Source organism: Frieseomelitta varia, unplaced genomic scaffold (assembly GCF_011392965.1).
Source record: "Frieseomelitta varia isolate USP_RPSP 00005682 unplaced genomic scaffold, Fvar_1.2 scaffold_418, whole genome shotgun sequence".
NCBI lineage: Eukaryota > Metazoa > Arthropoda > Insecta > Hymenoptera > Apidae > Frieseomelitta > Frieseomelitta varia.
In genome coordinates, this window is record NW_025110166.1 from 216,388 (window position 1) to 229,553 (window position 13,166).

At 28.2% G+C, this 13,166-nt stretch overlaps 1 protein-coding gene across 3 annotated transcripts in view; it reads right to left on the reverse strand.

Moving 5' to 3' along the window:
- The window catches only part of LOC122531850 (dual 3',5'-cyclic-AMP and -GMP phosphodiesterase 11-like), a 211,079-nt gene that overhangs the window by 171,454 nt on the left and 26,459 nt on the right, over positions 1-13,166 (reverse strand). Inside the window, exons 1-2 of one of the 3 annotated variants that reach the window (XM_043660113.1) lie at positions 8,741-8,945; positions 1,757-2,027 (exon numbers count right to left, since the gene is read on the reverse strand). The exons of 1 other annotated variant lie outside the window; for it this stretch is intronic. The gene's annotated coding sequence lies outside the window, so the exon portion shown is untranslated. Of the gene's footprint in view, positions 1-1,756; positions 2,028-8,740; positions 8,946-13,166 lie in introns of those variants that run through there. One more of the 3 variants, XM_043660114.1, reaches the window with a different exon arrangement.

Below are 13,166 nucleotides of genomic sequence, written 5' to 3' on the forward strand. Positions count from 1 at the left end.
GATCGTGAGACACCCAGTATTACTACATGTTTTTTATATGTATCTTTTGAATATATAAGAGACCATATTTATTATGCTTAATTCGATAAATCGACTCATTTCGTTTAAGTAAGGAAGATATCTACAAAAATTTTCCACAAACTGAGGTAAAATAAAAATGACGAGGATGCAAACAAAACTACAAAGAGTACTTATTTATACTTATTTATAAAAAAATTAGACATTTCAATAATTATGAAAAATATACTTTTTTAAATATTGTGATAAATGATATATGTAATTTGGTATCAGAAAAGTGATCGTTCTATTATCCGAAAATTCTGATTAGCTTGGAGATTTATCGGAAACTCTATATGCAATCTTTAACATTCAAATTATGTAAATATTGATTATGCAAATAAGAAATTAATAATCGAAGTGGCAATCGTTAATTTTTTTTTATTAATCAATTGATTTGATGAATTTATTCATTAAGTAGAATAACTGGTTACGAAATACTATCATGTTCAATTCAAATACATAGCAGTCTATAGATAAATGTAAAACATGTACAGTAAAGTCTAGAACTTGCGTTAATGATTTTGTTCTAAAGTTTGTATTTACGTTTGTAAAGTTTGAATTTACGTAACAAGGATATTATCACAAAATCAAAAGGAATATAGGAGAATACAAGAATAATAGAAATCGTACGTTTGGATATAATTGTTTAAAGTTTACGTAATTATGAATCGTGAGGTGTAAGTATATTGTTCTTAAAAATTCACAAATTTTAGATTAAAAAATTTTTGCTTTTAAACGCATTTAAATATTAGAGTTAGTGTTTTTTTTATGACCAGGAAAGGACAATCATTTTCTCTCTTAAGCCATTTACTCTTGATATCTCATCTACCATGATAAATAATTTTTTCTTAAAACAATAAAATCTACATAATGTCCAGTATAACTACATGTGCTCTACTGTCCTATTTTATAATCAAGAAAATTCCAAGGCTTATTTAATAAAAGACAAATTAAAAGAAATATAAAAGATGATGCATCAAAATAAAAATAGTTAACTTTTGATAAGTTCTTTGATAAGTGCTTCTTTTTGTTCTTTTTGTCTTGTCTTTCTTTATGTCTGAACGCACGCACACGCACGCGCACACGCACGCACACACACACTCAGTCAAAAAAGTCTCCGTACAGTACCATATTTGAATTTTAACTATGTATAATTAAAAAATTATACTCGATATAAAAATTTTCGATGTATTATTTNGTGTTCATTGACAACACGAACTTTCATAATAGTGTACGGAAACTTATTTGTCGCAATTTCTGTTCAATTTGCATTCAAAACATTGAGTACAGCAAAACTGATTGCTGGATTTGCATAAGTTTACGTGTACTGGTTAATGAAAGCAAACAATTTTAAATAATACATCGAAAATTTTTATATCGAGTATAATTTTTTAATTATACATAGTTAAAATTCAAATATGGTACTGTACGGAGACTTTTTTGACTGAGCATATATATATAATATTAGTGTTCAGAAAATAAATCTGAAACAAGTACTGCTACAAAAATTTTTCAAATACACTAATGCTGGAAAATTGCACAAATATCTAAAATTTCCATGATATAAGCATAGGAAAACAAAGAACAAACGTTGCATGCAACCCGCAATTAAAACAATCGAGAAAGTAATCTATATAGATTTAACGTTTCATATGTTTAAACAAAATCACTGTATACACTCGTATAAGAAACTTACGTGACTGGTATAACGTAAATTCACGATTTCCGTTTTTTTCGTTATTTCTATCCAGTTTTCTTTTATGAGGTCCAACAACCCAAGAAGCCTCGTATTATGAGTTGGTATCTGGTTTTACATCCTTGGGAAAATATCTGTCCACTGAGACGCGATCACTACAATTTCGTCTTATCGATTTTTCTAAAGAGTTAATGCCACTGATTCCTTCAATTTCGCACAGAATTACTGTCGTTCCTTTTCTTCGTTTCATCTTAGCTTATAGGCTCACTAGCTGTTGAACAACGAAATAAAACACGTTGCCTTTATAACTTCTTGAATATTTATGTAGGCTGAAGTGAAACTGCGAGCAATGATTACCAACAGCATCATATGCACAACTAATTAGATTGTGAATTTTTATATAAATATTCTTGAGAATATAATTAAAAACAATATATAAATGAAACACGAGAAAATTGGGTAGTTTAGCGGTTTTTCCCAATTTTGGCCATTTCTCTGGCTTATTTGTAGTTGTATGATTTTCTGTCGAAAAAGTAATAAGAACTATATAACTTTTTCGACCATCCCCGATTTCTTGTTTTGGTGATAAAACGAAGCTATTATTATAAGAAATGACCAAAATTGGGAAAAGCAGCTAAATTAGAAATTAGTTTCACGTGTCGAATATTACAAAAGATACTGAAGCTTGTATTTTCATATCATATGTATTCTGTGGAATTTTATATCTTGAAATTTTTTATAAATGCACGACAATGACAATTAATATGTCGTGGATCGATCACGAGTTAATTTGTACTTTTATGCACAAAGATTGCTAGTCGACAATATTACAATAATAGTTTTTAATAAATAATAACTAGACTGCGAATGTTTATGGAATTTTATAGTTTCACATAGATAATAAAACAATGGAGAAGCCAGATATTAAAAGTCATTTCATTTATTCAATTCAAATATCAAAGAATATTAAGTAATTATGTAAAGAATATTATACTTTAAATACTTTATATATTTTTGCAAAATATGTGTATTGCATGCCGGTTTGTACCTACATTTTGCGCAATGCATGAAAATCCGCAGTCTAATAATGATTTTTTAATAAAATATTTTCAGACATTTTCATGTACATGGTAAATAGAATGTATAAACTGCTGCAAACATAACTGCCAACGAAATAATACTGTACAATTGATACCGTATCATGCTAATAGCAAGGCTCACAGAAAAAAGAAGGTAAAGAGGAAGATAACTAAAGTGCAGATTGACGTAAACTCTCATTTCAATCGATATTTTACAAGCCCATATAACATTTAAGAGGAATGAAATTCTTGGGATAATCAGCAGATAATATAATGCAGTTATTAAAACTGTCGCGATAATAATTACGATCAATCAAGTAAATTTCATTCACTTGTACCGTTTTGAGTCTACAATTTTCGTATTGTATATAACTTTAATGCTATTAGTTTCCAACATGTGAATAAAACGACAATAAATGTGTGAACAAACAGTTGTAGCAAGTATAATTGTCTTTTATAGTAAATACAATAAGATCTTTAGTTGTCATAGTGATGTAACGTGATTATGAATACTTTTCTAATTCGAATATTTTTAATCTTTTTGTTGGCAATTTCTCTATCTAAAGTTTTTTGTATATTATAAAATCAAGCGTTTTTATTTGATAACTAGAAAATATTGAAAAAGAAGAATATTAAAGTATTAAATGATACCTGTTTTCACACATACATGCAACTTATAATTTCAGAATATTAACAACAAAGAAACATGTTCTGTAGGTACATTATTATTTATTATTCTTCTGTGTTATGCGATTAGTTAACATGTAATATCTATAGTATTTTAAAATTATGACACAGATATAATGGTTACAATTTTTAAGGAAATTAACCGAGTATCATTTTGTTCTTTCATTTATATGCAACTACAGAACACGTCTTCATTTTCATGGTCGACCAGAAATGGATAATTTTATACACGTATAAAAATAAGCCAAATTATAGAGCAAAATTCTTTTACACGACACTCTGTTTAAAAGAAAATTGACTTTGAATATTTTTTAAATATACTTTAAATATACCAAACTGACAAGAATGAATAATCGACAACAGTTTATTCTACGCATGAAAATAAATAAACAAGGTAGAATAAAATTTTTTAATAGAACGCTTCGTTTTTCGAGAAAAAATAAATTTAAAAATATATATGTATATTCAAAAAAAGTATATGTATATATATTTTTTCGAGAACAAAGCCTTGGACAGAAAAACTTTATTTCACGTTTCTGATTTATTTTTTTTTTTTTTTTTTACAAAAAATATCTTCACGTCTGTTTCGTACTCATTCAAGTAAATGTATTTTCAATTTTCAAACTCGATATTCTCGAAAACGAAGTCTTTAACGAAGAAATGTTATTCTTTCTTTTCGATATATTTTCATACGTAGAATTACCGTCCAACCAGTTATATCATGGAAATTGAGGCGTTCTATACAGAGTGTTTCAGATCTCAATCGTCAGGATTTTTTAAGCAAAAAATGTTCTATACACCATGAGTTGATTCATCTTCGTTTTCGAGATATAGACAGAACTACTGATAGTTGAGTTGGAACATTATTTCCATTGAAATGTATGTAATTGTTTTGTATGGTTACATGAAATTGAAGATGTACCTATTTTAGGTAGAAAATCTAATACACGAATAATGAATTGATAGCAAAACCCATTACAATCAGTAACGATCCTATTAATATTCAGTGAATGCAGTTCATGGAAGCACGCCTATTTATGAGCATAGAGACAAAAGATGATCATTTTGAACAATTTATGTAAACCAGTGTGAACAAGCGATAGTTTGAAATAAATGGTTATCGTTAAAATTATCATTAAAAAAGATAGGTAGCTTGAATGTATCTGATTATTTGTGGCTCATTCTACTTTTCTCTTCATATCTTGAGAACGAAGACATTTTTTGTCCAAAATGATCTTCCAAATATGTTGAGATGTAGAACACTCTGTATAATTAAAAGCTATCTGTGCCAATACTTTTATTCACGACGTGTAATCCTTTTCAATCGTATTCAAAATGTAATTCATAAGAATAATGATATGCTGTGACATTTATGCAGCCTGACGAAGAGATACTTTGCTATCTCATCGTTGGCAGTTGCATTGTTACGTCTTGCATAATGAGGGGAAGATTGGAAAGTTATGAACAGCATGAAAGTTATGAAGTTACAGATCGTATAGCATGTATGTACAAAGTGATAAACACGAATATCCATGTGGAACATTTTTTTTTATTGCCGAAATATACGACTGATCCTTCTTGTTAGTGTAAATCGAAATAAAAAAGCCACACATATTCTCCGACATTTTGCGTTAATACGCGTAATTGGAAATGGAAATGGAAATAGTTTAAATAATCTTTCATGTAGATCTTGTTTCGTGAATGTAGGTAAACAACACAAAACAGAGAAGAAAGTTAATCATGGACCCTTAATCTCTTGCGCTGGAATGACGTGTCACGCACGTCGAGAATTTTTTGTCCCAAAATTGCAATATTTTCTCAGTTTTACGTATGTTTAAATATAACCCAATAAAGGCAAAATAATAAATAATAAATTTGTTATTTTCTATCTACATTTGTTAATTTCTATCTAGTGACTCATACAGACGAGTTCAAAAAGGAAGCAACGAATTATTGTATACGGTTCGGTCACTCGTTATGGTCCGCAATCAGTTGCCAGCGCAAGTGGTTAAAGTCTCCATAATTACCGTTTTTGGTATAACGTAGGCCTTCGTCGCTCAGAGAAAAATATTTTGTTAGCTGTAACGCCACAATGGAATGATGTCGCTGACGTAACGTGGCTTGCTACGCAAAATGTACAGCGCTATAAAGCACGATATACGTAAGTACATGTGTAAGCCGCGCGCAACTGGTTGTAAGTAAAAGATATCTCGAAATTTCAACGTTTCTTTTCGTGTCTCCAAACGATCCTTTTCTGACAATGAAACTACGACGATGTGACACGTACGTAGTTTCAAATTTCCTACTTTCGAATGAAACTTTTATACAGGGTGTTCCAGTTTTTCCGGCCAAATATAGAATTATAACAAAAAAAGCGATATATGATCTCGATCCATTGGACTTTTATCTGTGGAAAACTCTGAAGAATAAAATGTTTCAGATAAGTATTGATATAAATGACGATCTGAAGAGTTGATTGTTCACTCGCTAAATTAACATAAAATTAAAGTAAATTTCAAAGAGTAATAAATTCAATTTTTGTTGCTGCTAATCTTATACTGACAGAAATTATGGACATTTTGAAATGGAGTTGTAGAATATACCTTCTGACTATTATTAGATACAAGTGTCCCTCATTTATTCATATACTGTATATAGTAAGGCACGTTGATTATCGCATTATTATTCTGCATATCTTTTTTTGTTATAATTCTTTGATAATAGTTCTAGTGAGGTATGTTTATATGACGTTATTTTCACATTTTGATTTATAACGTTTGGCCGGAAAAAATGGTATACTTTATACAAGTAATAATTTTTTTGTTTCTTCTCAGCTTAGTTGAAGAACGCTGTTAAATAATAAATACTAAATAAGGAATATATTAAAGTAAACTGTTAACTGCAAAAGCATATACAATAAAATAAAATAATACTTGCAAATTTATAAGATATGTCGACTTTTAACAAACATTTTATATTTTTGAAAGGTGACTTAAGAAATAATCCTTTCTTGGCGTTGTGATTGTACATGGTTTTATATTTCCTATTTCTATACAAAACTTTTATATAAATAATAACTTTTTATACTTCTCTCTTCTTTGTTAAATTTGTAAATAGATGCTATCGTAAATAATGAAATGGAGAAACATGTACAAATAAAAAAAATAATATTTAGTAGTTTTGTCAAAAAAATATAACTTTCATGTGGTATTTGATACCATGATCAAAACAATGAAATTCATCACGGATACGTATAGAATAACAATAAATCTTCCTATTGAAATGCATAACAGCAAATTCCTTATTATTTTATCCAAAAAAAAAAGAAAAAAAATAGTACAAAAGAGACCCTTATTTTTCATACGTGAGTTTCTCGATTAAAAGAAGAGATTTTCGTATGTCGGTAAGCATGGTTTAACGCTCAACATACATTCCTACTCAAAAGTTTTAGGACATTTTTATCTTTAACATTCAGTACTTATCGTAAATTATCGTGTGTGTGTGTGTATATATATATATTATAATACAATATAAATTTTATAATACAATAATACATAATAATATAAAAATACAATATATTAATATATTAACAGGGTCTTTATTATATAAAGTAGGTTTTATATTTATTGTATTTAATTATATGTATTGTATTTAATTTAATTTTATTGTATACATGTATTGTATATAATATATAATACAATAATTAGTAATAATATATTAACAGAATCTTTATTGTATCTTTCATATTTATTGTATTTAATTATATTGTATCTGTTGTATTTATTGCAAATACAGTAATTTATATTGTATATTGCATACTGTGTATACAACTTATACTTTTATACTGCAAATGTGTTTTTATTATATATAATTTATAATTTATATTTATTGTACTATTTTTATTATACAAATATAATATTTGTCCTAAGATTTCTGAGCGGGAACGTAAGTAGACTAATGTTATAGTATTTTAACTATAGAACGTACGCTACGATAATCTTGAATCTCGCTTGGAAGTTCCCAATTTCATTTCCTAATATCGTCATCGCAACGATCAATCAGCAATGCACGATAAACAAAGTAAATCTTTGATAAATCTATCCAAGTCACGCGATACCGTATTAGCGATATCTGTTCGTGTTCATTGTTTCATAAATTGCGTTTCATTTTTATTGAAATCCTTTTACGATGTTTGTGGTACCTGATAACAAATTAACTTCAACCTGTTAATTTAATCGTTAACAACGATTCTGTATTATATCACAATATAAACATCTCTGAAACGTGTTAGATTTAAATTATTGCAATCTACATATATCAAATCGTATGAAATATTAAATTACGTCTTACACGCACATGCTTTTATATTACGATAAAATATACAGAAAAAATTAAATAACAAGTATCATACAAGTTACGTTGATTCCCGTTATTATTGCCCGCAATATCTTTCTATAATAAATTGCACAATATATTTATACAATTTCTGTAATAATAGTACTTGAATTTAATTTCCTTCTATTTCGAAATTTCAACTATATTGTAAATTTCAACTAAATTGTAAATTTGTTCTGAGAGGTTACTTCCTAACTGTTCAATTGAGACATATCGATGACATGGACAATTACATTTCATAATAGTAATTCAATTTAATTTTCTCCTATTTCAAAATATTCAAGAAATATATAAATATAAACAACTAAATTTAAATATATAAATATAACATAAATGTCTATTTAAATATATATAAATATAATATAAATATATTTAATATATATATAATTATATTTAAATATATATTAGTATATACATATATACAAATATAATATAAATATATAAAAAATATATAAATATATTATAATATAACTAAGTATTTGTTATCTATCGAATTTATCAATTTCATATATAAAAACATCACGTTTACACTTGAATAAAATATCTACGAAATTTGAGTTTGTATCGATGCGATGTTACATACAGATATCGAGTGTTACGTTATACAATCATTTAATACTATTATTTAGCAATAACACTGCACGACGTGTTATCGCCGCGCATCGACCTTTCACATCGATCATTATCGATCATTGTTCTTTCAATATCGTCAACAAAATACGACACGAATCCACGAAGATATCGATTGTTTCATCGAACGACAAATGCCATAATTCAACGATTGTATTCATCGTCCAACCGAGCGACGCACATCACTGTTTACCTTCATCGTGGAAAATCTTAAGTTCGTCGCGCGATATCAACAACGCGACAAGATAAACGCGATGCACCTATGATCATCGCGCCTTGTATCCGACATTTCAATAGAGAGATGTTTCTCAGAGCGCGAATGATTATCGACGACGATTCTCGCACGAGACAGAAAGGTTGACACAGAGGAAACAGGCGAAACAGACGAACGACCTGCATGCACTGACTCTCGTCTGCTTCGACAGAACCTGAACTCGCTATACGACCGCGTGCTATACGTGTTACATCCAGGGCCGTATCCCTTCGACACTTCATACGCACAATTCGTTTTCCCATCAAATTTGCCGCCATTTTTTATATTTTATTATATTATTTTTTGTTATATCATATTATTTTTCATTATATTATATTATAAATATGATGGCTCTCGGTCATTTTCGATCCGCTTTACATTTTCCTAACGTTGCAAGAAATCCAAAATTTTCGTTTATTGCGCACGATTTCTCTTGATGAAATTTCGCGTTTCAGTTCATTTTCTAAAACGAGAGTAAGATCGAAAAATATTGACGCGCGATTCTGAAAATTGATTTTGAAAACAGAATGAAAAAGCCATTCTTCTGTAAATGTACCGTACATTGTATGAATATTGCTTCTCGTTTACAGTTTGCACTCCTCTGCAATGATTAGTATTATTGTTGGGATTACAGATAATTAATTAATGATTACCTCACTTTGACTATGTTTCAATAAAACGAAAAAAATCGTTTCAAGAACCGTGTAACATAGAAAATACGACTTGTATTGATACTGGCAATCAATTACGTTGATTGAGCTATCTATCTATAGGTTTATTACTTCTTGGAATACTTAACGTAGGGTCAATGTAGGAGTTATTCATTTGCAGAAATGGATTGCACTAAGCATTATGTAAGTGGAGCATTTATTCTAATGTAAATATTTAATTTTGCTTAATCGTTCAAAAATATTATATCTGACATTTTAAACATCTAATACTCTAGGTTTACTACAAGAATTATAGTTAATTTTTATTCATATTAATATATTCCTTGAAAATATCAATAATTTATTTGTATGAATATTAAGCTATTAACTATTTTATACATTATAAATAAATAAATATTATAAATTATATATTATAATAAATATTATTGTAAAACCGCATATTTTTCATACAATATAATACTTATAAATAAATCTGTAATAAGATCAAATTAATTATATATCTGTATGCAGAGTGATGCAACTGGCCAGAAATGTGATTCTACATGTAAAAATAAGTCGAAAAAAAGTACAAGGTAATTTTTAACGAAACATATTCAAAGTCTACTTTCCCGAAAATGAAGCACTAAATAAAAAAATTTTATTCTACATTTTTTACTTTTATTATTATTTCTCCACATAGGACAATTATTCTTTTCGGTCGCATTTAAAATTAGCTTTTAAAATTCAAGTACACTTAATTTTTAAACTCGATTTTCTCGAAGATGGAGCATCAAATGGAAAAAATTTTATTCTTTTCTTTTCCGACTTATTTTCAACTAACCGATTGCACCATGATTATATACTCTGTATATCTATCATAATAATCATAATAAAATGCATATGTAGAATAAATCAGAAAGAAAGAATCATTCGTCTTAACTTCTCATCAAAGAGGAAAATAAACGTACAGCGAATGAAACGATTAAGTTAATTAATTGCAATTTATCATTTTCATCCGTCAAAAGAAAGAAAATTCGACTCACTTTCAATACAATACGCGCTCAAATTGCGTTTATTAGATAGATCATACATCAGTTTTGAATACGAAGGTAGAATTCAAAGACAGGAAGGTAGCTAATTATAGAAGTACAGTGTAAGGTTAATTATATCTCGCTGCATTATTATGCAGGGTGTTTGGCATCCATTCTTGATTCGCCCCTGACTATAGCACAACAGTCTAGACTCTAGACTACACGCCACGCTACTCTCCATCACACAATCATATGTACAGTGCTGCACACATGCTGTCTGTATAGTTCATACAGCCGTATTAAACCCTCATAAAAGAAGAGTACGGTTTGTTCCCTCTCCATACTGTATTGCAACCTACAATTCTGGAAGATCGCTGGAACGAAGTTTCAGCAACTTTTGGAAATTTACTTCTCGGCAATTTCACTTTAAACTAGTAGTTTTACAATATATATGTACTTTACGTGAAATGTGACAAGTAACGCAATCAATCTTGTATAAAAATACGTAACAAACGTTAAATGTTAAAAAATGAAAATAACATTAAATGACTGAAAAAATTTAAATATAAAAGAAGAATCAAACTAGAAAATTAATATATATCTTCGAAATATTATATCTCATTTTATTTTATTATCTTTCGTATGCAAAATATGTAAAGAGTACGTCCAGTTTATTCATATACACATTATTATTTCCTTATTTGTTCGAAATAAGAAAAAAATGTTTCAAACGAAAATTGCACGGTTTCCAGGAGGACATATAATACTATTGTTTTGTTTTCTTATCAAAATACAAAAGTCACTTTCAGATCCATTAATCCATTAATTGATATAATTTGATATTCTCTATAAAAAAATATATAAGCCTATGTATTACGAAAAATTATTAGTTAGAAATATTCTATAAAATTTATCGTATTAAAGACGGAGAAATATAAGAGTATTTTTGTATTTATACCGTCTTTGTCTTTCAAGCATAGATTTTATAAAATTAAAGTTAAAATATCTTCTAAACTAATAATTTTTCGCAATATGTAGATTAATACTTTTTCAGTAGAGAATGTCGAGCTGCAATCGATTAATTTCTATTTAAAAACTCTCGATCATACTCCACTAAAAAAATTCGATAAAAGAACAAAATAACAATAAAATGATTATAATATTAGATGATGTTCTAGAAACCATGCAACTTCTGTTTCAAACATTTTTTTTTGTGTTTTCAACAGTTAAGGAAATAAATATATAAAAATATATATATAAATAAAAATATAGTATATGTATATATGTTATATGTATTTATTTATATATAACAACTTACAATTACTAATTGAAACATACCTTGATTGAAATTTGTTCTACACATCTAAAGCTAAGTAGTTAAATAGAAACAAAAAACAAACATTTTATATCACACGACATTTACAAACATGCAATAGTTAATTTTTTAACAAAACTTCAATGACAAATTCGAAAGCAAGAACCGTTGAACAATTAATTTGTTACTTAATAGGATTAATAAGAATAGAAGAATTAATTCAAATTTCCCAGTTAATATTTAAGAATTAATAAAGTTTCTTTGTTAGTTCAACTTTCATTAAAGAAATCTGCTTTATCAACATCAATGTATAAAATCTCTGTTTCTTGCAGCTAACGCTCTCAAACGGAATCCTTGAAAACTATTATACAATTTTAACCGATCACACGTCAAAATAATTATAAAAGTTAATTTACTGATTTGAAACATATCTATTGTATTAAAAATAATCCAACATATCGATGATTAACTCTAAATAATCATCTTCAATATTACTTTAAGCCACGTATGAAACGTACTTTCAAAATTCAACCTCTTCAATCATTGATGATGCAGATAAAAAAAAAAGTTCATCACATAAAAATGCACACTATTTTAATCAATCACATGAACGCAATTGTAATCAATAATTACGTAAATATAACTAAATCAATCTGTTCCGTAATATTTACATTACTTTGTTTTTGCTTCGCTGGAATCTATTTTGACAAGTATATAGGATGGTTTACGACGGAGTGTAAAAAAAGAAATGGAGAAAAGAAAAGGAGAGGAAACCAAAAAAACTTAGGCGTAACTTAAATCCCTGTGCAACGGAAAAACCAGAACAAGGTAGACTGGGCACAGTTCCTTATTGACACTACCGTATCGATCTTCTCTCTGACAAATAATGCTCTCGTTTCGCAAATAACACGTAGCTGAAGCACGTGAGTGTATCACAAGAATAGTTACAGCCGGTGCGCAATACACGTGGGGCATATAGGTAATCGTTAAGGCCGTTTACTTATTGACGGATAAAGGTAATTGGTAATGCAACTAACCCTGGTTGAAACGATCATTCTTTGTATAACTTTGGATAATATACTTAAATGCAAATTAATATACACTTCTGCAAAGTAATGCATCTCTGTGATCTCTCTACGATATTCTCGTTGATCTATTGTTTATTCTCTCTTATTATAATATTGCAATATGTCCTGTAATTATCTAAGAATTAAAATATAATTCTCTTGTTAAAAAATTTGTTGACTAAACTAATTACATTATAATATAAATCCATATATATTTATTATTCTGATGATATTGATGGTTCTGACAAAAGTTAGTTCTTCGGGTAAAGTTGGTTTGTCATCACAATTTTCACAATCAACTTT